Source organism: Chrysochloris asiatica, unplaced genomic scaffold (assembly GCF_000296735.1).
Source record: "Chrysochloris asiatica unplaced genomic scaffold, ChrAsi1.0 scaffold00052, whole genome shotgun sequence".
In the NCBI taxonomy this organism is placed as follows: Eukaryota; Metazoa; Chordata; class Mammalia; order Afrosoricida; family Chrysochloridae; genus Chrysochloris; species Chrysochloris asiatica.
In genome coordinates this window covers 16,631,331-16,638,951 of record NW_006408570.1, presented here as the reverse complement: position 1 = coordinate 16,638,951, position 7,621 = coordinate 16,631,331, and the positions used below count along the sequence as shown (strand labels likewise).

Sequence of the window (7,621 nt, the reverse complement as noted above, 5' to 3'; positions counted from 1 at the left end):
TTTTTTTTCTTTTTTGTCGAGTTCTGATTATCAAGCCATCGAGGCTAGGTCAAATGGATACTATCTGCAAGTTTAGGTATTCTTGTGGGTCTCCCCTCACTTCATATCAGCTGGATTATTTACTCTCAGCTGTAGCCCTCTGTGGCTATGTCTTTGTCCATGGGCTCAGGTGTCCCCAAGTCTCACCACACTTTGGACCAACCAGCCCTTCCTCTTCTCTTTCTCATCTCCAGGTCAAGAGGAGTCTATGGAACGTGGTTAAACTCAGCTCATTTCTTCATTACTGCCTTTCCCTCTCTTCCACTGACCAGTAGAACAAGTGGTCATCAGCAAGTTTACATGCCTGCTCATGTGTTCCCTTTGAGTTTCAGTCTTAGGAGGGGGTCACTGTCACATTTAATTGACAATTTTGCTGGGTAAATGACTCTTTATTGGTGGTTTTTATCATTCAGGGTTTTGTATATGTTTCCACATTGCCTTATTGCCTGCATAGTTTCTGCTGAGAGAACAGAGCTTACTCTTACTTGCTTGCCTTTGTAGGTAACACTTCTTTTATTCCTAGCTGCTTTCAGGATTCTCTCCTTGTCTTTGATTTTGGAGAGTTTGATTATGATATGTCTTGATTCGTTTCACTTTTTTGAATGCTTAGCTTCAGCTTCTTGTCTTTCAGGATGTTAGGGAAATTTTCTTCTAAAAGCTCTGTAACTCTTCTGTGATTTTTTATTTTTTTTTATTCATCCTGTTCAGGGACTCCCGTCACCTGTAGATTATTCCTCTTTGTGTTGTCCCACACAAATCTTAGGCTTTCTTCAGATTTTTTTCATTCTTTTTCTGCATTATTCTTCTATTTTAGCATTATTGAGAGTTTTTCTTTAAGCTCACTGATTCTAGCTTTCATCCCTTCAGTTCTGCTCCTTTGTTCTTTCATTGTATTATCCATTTCTGATATTTTAGTATTGATCATCTGGACCTCTTTTTGCAGGTTTTGTATTGTCTCTAATGCTACATCTGTTTAGTGTGATTGTTCCTGCAGCATTTTTCTGACTTCTTGTTTTCATTGACCTTATTGAGGAATATCAGGAGCATTTGAATATCATTCTACTGAATACCTTATTAGGCAGTTCCAAAGCCTGCACTCCTTCCAGTGCAAATATTAACTCTAATTCTTGCTAATTTGTTTGAGCTATTCTCTTGTTTCTGCATGTGAGCAGAAAATTTCTGTTGCTTTTTAGGAATTGTGGTGTTATTGTAATAATTAGATGAATGTATGTTGGTATATTCTTATAGCTTTTTAGGAATTGTGGTGTTATTGTAATAGTTAGATGAATGTATGTTGGTATATTCTTATACTCTCTCCAATTGCCTGCCTCTTTGTAGATGTGATCAGGAGATGTGCTTCTCTTTTCACTTCTCTTGCTGTTCAAGTCTGTGTGTTTTTAACAGGTGTTGGTTGTTTACACTGTTCTGGTACATAACAGTTGATATTGGCTCTTGCACAGATGGTGGGTTTTATAAGGTGCAATTGTAGCTTGGCTTTATGGCCACAATTGCTGTCGCTTGTTGGGTAAGGCAAGAAGAGAAGGAGCTTCCCACACAAGATAAAAGGGGGACTGAAAAAACAAACTAGACACTAAAGTCTAAAATCGTCACCCCTCCCCCAAAAGTGGCAAAATATGAGTAAGACTTTAGCCCCACTCTATGGCTTCTTGCCTTCAAAGCTGCCAGAGAAATTTCTAGATGTTCCCCTTGCGCCTTATGGTGTAACTCGAAGTTTTGTTTTTGGCCTTTCTCTCTCCCCAGCTCCCCCTCCCAAGCTTGTTCAGGTGTTTTTCCTAGTGAGAACCATCCCAGGGCTGATCAGCCCCACTTTGGAAGAGTCTCCTTTTGCAAACTTTTCTTGTTGACTCCTTCCCATTCTTTGATTCTGTGCCCAGCAACCTTACTGTGCAGATCCTTCTACATGCATATTGAGAACCATCCCTGGTATCTCCTCTGTTCCCCAGATTGGACATGGGTGGACAGAGGAAAAGAAAATAATGAAAAAGTAATGCTTGTACCTTTATCTCTGCCTATCTGTCAGACACCTGGGATGGGAGTGTTCTCTTATCCCTCTATTCACTCACTCGTTTCACCAGACTCATCTAGACAAGATGAAAACTATTTAGTGGGGTCTCTTTCTTCCCCACACACTCCTAAACTAAACTCCCTCTTGAAACCTTGTAAGCCAAGTCACTCCATGCCTTTATCCCCTTTAAGTAGCCAATTCCCTGTCTACCCTGTGTATAGAGGGGATAGCATTGATACTTGATGTGAAGACTCAAGTCTTCTTAATGACCTTTTCATTTCTTCCTGTATGATGTTCTCAATGCTATCCCACAAGTCTTCTGTTCTTCAGTCTTTAGTGTCTAATGCATCAAATCTGTTCTTCAGATGATCTCTAAATTCAGGTAGGATATATTCAAGTTCATATTTTGACTTTTAAAAAATTTGTTCAGCTTAAATATGAACTTGCTTATGAGGAACTGATGGTCTATTCCAAGTCTGCTTGGCCTTGTTTTGGCTGATGATATGGAACTTTTCCACTGTCTCTTTCCACAGATGTAGTCAGTTTGATTTCTGTGTATTCCATCTGGTAAAGTACATGTGTAGTCATCTTGTATATTGTTTAAAAAAGATTTTTGCAATGAAGAAGTCATTGGTCTTGCAAAATTCTATCATATACTCTCCAGCATAATTTCTATCACCAAGGCTACATTTTCCAGCTCTGATCCTTCCTCTTTATTTCCATCCTTTGCATTACAATCACTAGTAATAATTAGTACATCTTTTTGTTTGTTTGTTTTACATGCTATCCTTTTATTTTCAACATGCCAAGACATCTTTATCCAAGTCTACTAATTTAAAGCAAGCAGCGGCATACAGATACAAAATAAGCAGCAAGCTACAGCTCAACACATAGCATCCAAAGGTCCAAAGGAAACAGGCATGATACAATGAATATTTATGCAGCATTAAAATCATATGAAAGTTTATTGCCTGGTAGGGAGGATGGAAGAAAAAAATGGAAAAGAAAGACCAGTGGTCCAAAAGTATAATGCTCATTTTTGCGTATGATATCCCCTGACTGGGACTTCAGAAGGTGGTGTCTGTCAGTGGTAATGGGAAGGATAGCACTGTCTTCCTGGCATCACACCCCATTTTGTCAAAACACATCTTCATAGGCTTCCTCCTTTCAGTGGTAAGCTGCTCTGAATTTCTTAACTGGACTTTTTAAAAGTTATTTGACATTCCTTCTTTTGATAATCAGACTTTTTGCATGTTTTATTAAATGTATACATAATAATGATCAATCTTAAAGGTTTTAATATTTTAAATAAAAACATAGTTACCAGTGCATTAAGTATTTAAATGACGATTTAAATATCAAACTGTACCTGGCAAAACAAGAAATATTTAGGTATTTAAGCTGAACATTGAAATATCAACTGTATATATTTTTTAAAATCAGTATTAATGCTTTGGAGGATTACTGCCTACTGAGCTATAGATATTATGGAAGATAGTATTCTGATATAACTTCTGACAATTCTTAAAGGGATTGGTTGATATTATTATATGGCATCACAAAATTCTTCAAACAAAGAAACTGTAAAAATACTGGTACAGATTGATGTTAATCTCATATATTATTTCCACATACCCTTTTATGCAATACATTGGCACACATAAGCTCCTACAGGATGGGACGTGACAGTAAGCACAGTTTTTGTTGTTTTTAAAATGTATCGCCATTTAAAGACCAAAGCACATTACATATGATGGCACATCTCATGGTGACCTGACCTCCCAGCTATTTTTTCTTTGGTAAATATTTTAATGATTGCAAGGGTTTCCTCTTTGGAGATTAATCATAGATGACCCATTAATGGTAACATGTATAAATTTAAGATGAAATATTATAGAACATTCAGAGATCTTATTTTTTCTAAGAAGGAATTAAATCAGTTGGATCAGTCATAAGCTAAGCCAAGAACACATGTAGAATGAAAAATAAAATGGAAAAGAGCTAGAGAATGGAAGCGGGGGGAACATTACAGTTATAAAGGCATGGGTTCTAAAATGGTCTAGAACTACTGTAAAACATAACAAACGTCACCAACCTGAGGACATTTTCTTTGATAACTTTATCAGCTCTTTATTTCAGCATTGAAATTCTGCTAAATACTAAGTACTAAATACTTGATGAGTCATTTAGTACACAGGAACATTAAAATATTCATGACAAGGCTCCTGCAAGAGATCTGCCTGCTCAGTTGCTGTAAGGACATTTTTCTTGGATGTTTCCTGAACTTCCCCTCCCAAGAGAAACTCATCCTAACTAAAATATGCCTTCTCAAAATTAAGGATGATGTTGAGTTCACACACACTGCCAAGTATTCGTCAAGTAGTTCCACGTAACAGTGAATTATTCCCAGGGTAATTAGTCGATTGTCTTAATCTTCAATAGCATAGCAAAAATATAGACTAGCATATCTTTTGTAAACAATTTTCAGATCCCGCCACTTGAGGAAGCTGCATACTTTAGTCATGCATGCCAAAACGTTTTGAACAAGTTTCCTTGTGATCTTTTTCATCTCTTTATCTGAGAGTGGAATGTACCGTTTCTGCAGTTGAAGCTCTCCCTGATGACTGAAAAGCAACATAAACTGCATTGTGGTCATGGAGTGTGGGCAAGGTGGATCTTGGCCTGTAGCAGTGGCCACTAAAGGGAAGCCCCTGGCACCGCAGTGGCTTTTCAATACATCGTGATTGCATGTTTGATAAATTTCGACTGAAGAAATTGATAGAATTCTTCAATTTCATCATCATTGGCTTTAGTGGTTGGGTTAGTACGTAACAATGAATAATAGTGGTATTAACTGAGCTTCCCTGTAGGTGTATAGATACTATCCTATCACAGGTAGCATTGTACTTCAAGACAAATCTTGAAATGTTCTTTTTTTTTAAAGTTTTTATTGTGAATTTATTGAAAGTTTACAGGGTAGATCATCTGTTTTACGTTCAACAAATCATATACTTAGTTTCATTACAATGATTATTACTCCCTCCATGTACCGTCAGTTAACAGTAAGTATTTCTCTGTATTCACTTTAGCTCTTTTTTTAAAAAACACTCAGGCATATATAATAATTTAAACCACCAAAGGGCACATTCTGCAAGTCTGCCTACTGGCCGCCAGCTCTCAGTTTCTCTCTTTCCATGAATCTAGAATCCTCAGCTGCTACATCTCTTCATGTCCCCATCTCTGCCTCCATCTCTGGTGTTGTTGCTTTTTTGGATAGGGTCCCACATTCCACTTGTGCTCTTCTCCCTATGGTCTTAGGGTCCTCTGTTTCTAGACTGTAAAATTAACTACTCCCCCATTTTTGTTACAAAACTTCTACCTATATGGTTCCTTCAGTGACAATCAGTCATGGTAACAATTACTATTGAATCATAAGAATCTTAAGGTTATCTTTTCACCAGCACCATCTAGACAAGGAGCTCTGGTAGTGTAGTGGTTACAAGTTGGGCTGCTAATCTCATGGTCTGCAAGTTCAAAACTACCAATTATTCCATGGGAGAAAGATGAGGCTTTCTGCTCCCATAAAGATTTCTGGCTTTGGAAACCCTATGCAGGGTTGCTATGATTCCGAACCGACTCCAATGCACACCACCACCACCATCTAGACAAGATGAAAACTATTCAGTGGGGACTCTATCTTCCCCTCACACTCTTAAACTGAACTCCCTCTTAAAAACTTGCAAGCCAGTCTCTGTGCCTTTATTGCCTCCTCATTTTCCGTAGCCAATGTTTAAGTTGCCTGTCCCTATTTACCCTGTATGCAGAGGGGATAGCATTGATACTTGATGTGAAGACTCCTTCCCTCTCTGTTGGTATTTTGAGCTGCTACCTCCTTGAGTATAGGTCAAGTTCATCAAATTGTAGCAATTTACCCTTGTTTCCTTTATCAATTTTTAAAATTTTATCTTCCTCTAGTCAAGTTCTGATTATCAAGCCACTGAGGCTAGGTTAAATGGGTATACTCGGCAAGTTTGGGCGTTCTTGTGGGTCTCCACTCATTTCATATCAGCTGGGTGCTTCACTCTCAGCTTTAACCCTCCGTGCCTATGTCCTTTTTTGTGGATTAAAATGTCCCCAACTCTCACCACACTTTGGACCAACCAGCCCTTCCTCTTCTCTCTGTCATCTCCAGGTCAACAGGAGTCTGTGGAACATGGTTGAACTCAGCCCATTTCTTCATTGCTACTTGAAATGTTCTTTTTGATGATGAATGTGTCACCATTTCTTTTAAATTTGTCATTCCCGGCATAGTAAACCCGGCATAATTGTCAGATTCAAAATGGCCAATACCAGTCTTTTTTCAGCACACTAATAATGCCTAGGATATCCATCTTTATGCATTCCATTTCATTTTTGACAATTTCCAGTTTTTGTAAATTCATACTTCATACATTCTATGTTCTGATTATTACTCTATGTTTATAGATATTTCTCTTAATTTTGAGTTGTGCCCCATCAGCAAATTAATGTCCTGAAGGCTTTACTCCATTCCTGTCTTCATGATCAAACTCTACTTTGAAGAGACAGTTCTTCCTTATTCACATTTGAGTGCCTTGAAACCTGAGGGGTTCATCTTCTGGCGCTGTATCTGACAATATTCTAGAGCTTTTCATTATGTTTCAATATTCAGTATTCTGGAGCTGACAGTTTTCACTGGTATTCATAAGGTTTTCAGTGATTAAATATTCAGAAGTAGTCCATCTCTCCTTCTTCCTAGTCTGTCTTTGTCTGGAAGGTTAGCTGAAATTTGTCCAATTTGGGTGACTCTGCTGGTATTTAAAATGCCCATGGCATAGCTTCCAGAATTATAGCAACATGCAAGCTACCACAGTATGACAAACTGACAGATGAATGGTGGTTTTCAACATTAGTCTCATACAGTATTTCCCCTTTTGTGATTGACTAATTTCACTCAGCATTATGTCCTTCAAGTTCATCCATGTTGTGAGGTGTTTTGCAGATTCATTGTTATTCTTCAGTGGTGCATAGTGTTCCATCATGTGTATATACCAAAGTTTGTGTAATCATTTTTCTGTTGATGGGTATTTATGCTGTCTCCACCTTTTTGGTGTGTGTCTTGTAGGAGAGCATATTGAAGTATCCTGTTTTCCTCTCCATTCTGCTCTGTCTCTTGACTGATGTATTTAGTAGATTTACATTTAGTTGAATAATCTATAGGTGGTGTGACACTGTGTGTTAATGCGCTGGACTGCAAAGTTGGTTTGAACCACAAGGTTGGTGGTTCAAGCTAACCAGCTGCTCCTCAGAAACCCTTTATAGGGTCACTATGGGTTGGAACTGACTCAGTGTCACTTAACAACAACACAACAAGAAGAATTGATTGCTGTCATTTTTTTTTCTTTTGAAATGTTTATTTATCTTAATATAATTGTGTGTTTGTCCATTCTAGAAAAAAAAAGAAATCTAATTATTTCAGTCAGTATGATGAAATATCACAGCCACTTCATACCATGTTAAGTTAATAATGTTGTTGTT

The 7,621-nt window shown here is 37.8% G+C and overlaps 1 protein-coding gene and 1 pseudogene across 3 annotated transcripts in view; one reads left to right on the top strand and one right to left on the bottom strand.

Moving 5' to 3' along the window:
* EHBP1 (EH domain binding protein 1) overlaps window positions 1–7,621 on the top strand; it is a 529,253-nt gene that overhangs the window by 81,542 nt on the left and 440,090 nt on the right. The window lies entirely within an intron of this gene.
* LOC102838582 lies at window positions 4,252–4,712 on the bottom strand (annotated as a pseudogene).